This window comes from Anser anser (assembly GCF_964211835.1).
Source record: "Anser anser genome assembly, chromosome: 2".
Taxonomy (NCBI): domain Eukaryota; kingdom Metazoa; phylum Chordata; class Aves; order Anseriformes; family Anatidae; genus Anser; species Anser anser.
Genome location: NC_139721.1, coordinates 81,827,550 through 81,828,689, shown reverse-complemented (window position 1 = coordinate 81,828,689; position 1,140 = coordinate 81,827,550). Strand labels below are relative to the sequence as shown.

The 1,140-nt window shown below is 46.2% G+C and overlaps 2 protein-coding genes across 5 annotated transcripts in view; one reads left to right on the top strand and one right to left on the bottom strand.

Moving 5' to 3' along the window:
- The window catches only part of LOC310893272 (cadherin-6), a 107,955-nt gene that overhangs the window by 31,096 nt on the left and 75,719 nt on the right, over positions 1-1,140 (top strand). For 2 of the 4 annotated variants that reach the window (XM_083821961.1, XM_083821960.1), the window contains exon 2: positions 7-120. The exons of the other annotated variants lie outside the window; for them this stretch is intronic. The gene's annotated coding sequence lies outside the window, so the exon portion shown is untranslated. The remainder of the gene's footprint in view (positions 1-6; positions 121-1,140) is intronic. 4 annotated transcript variants of the gene reach the window in all.
- The window catches only part of LOC310893273 (uncharacterized protein), a 296,192-nt gene that overhangs the window by 284,991 nt on the left and 10,061 nt on the right, over positions 1-1,140 (bottom strand). The window lies entirely within an intron of this gene.

The window sequence follows — 1,140 nt, the reverse complement described above, 5'->3', positions numbered from 1 at the left end:
TGGCAGAGTGTGCAGATGAGTGTCTGGTGACAAAAAAGCTCTTAAGCCAACACAGCTGCAGCAGAAAGAACATGTGGATGAGACCTCGCTCCCCCATCTGAGCCCACTGGGTTGTGTAAGGTAGGGCTGCAATGCAGTTTGTGCTCTACCCACTTAGGCAGGAGCGGGGAAGAGGGAAATAATCAGATGGGAGAAAGAACTTGAGCCAAAAGTTTCCTTTTGCTACTGGGCCAAAGAAAGACTGGAAAGGAGGCTTAGGTCTGGTAGACAGAGGATTCAGGTGGATGGCCTGGGTGCTAATCCGTGCTGTGAATATTATGGCACGTTACACAGCCTCAGCACAGCACATTGAAAAGGATCCAGCTCAAAGAGCCCCACCAGAGAATGGGGGCTGGAGGTGGGGAACGGGCTAGAAAGCTGTTCCAATTTGGTAGATGCATTTTGATGTCCCAGCTGGGGCTCCTGAGGGGAAATAGGAAAAGGAGGGTCTAGCTTGTGAATGGTGCCAAGCATTAGCTGCCACATTGCCTGCCTGCATCAGATTTGCATAATTTTGCCCTTTCTCAGTAGCAGAAGTGCACGCACCTGGAGGGCTTTGATGGCAGAAACACGAGTGCCTGGGGAATTTTGGCACCCCTAGGGTCAGCTGGCAGCTGAGAAAAGGTTCAAAGGCTCTAAATATTGAGCTTCAGGGCCCAAGTGCTCCTGTCCAGACTTCCTGAACTGATACTATTCACTATCTTTTTTCAGTAGTTGGACAAACATCGCTTCCATAATTTGGAAGTTGCTTTTGCAGTTTTCAACCCTCTTTGTCCCTCAAACGTCACTAATCTGTTAAAAGTCCCACATAATAACCACTCTTACTACATTCCTTTTGCCTTTTTTTTTTTTTTTAATCTTCCTGATGTACTGGTCTTTTTAAAAGAGAACAAATTCATATAGCTTGTTCCCCAAACTCTGCCGATTATATAAGTAGACATTTATCAGCCACATTTAGGAGAAAAAAGGCTTCAAATTACCTATGTTGCCAGCTTGTGCCTGAGCAGATTACATGTTCAACTGGACACCGACATGCACACCGGCAATTTGGTACAACAAAATAAGTCAGTCCATGGCCACTGTTGTATGTGCAACGTGGTA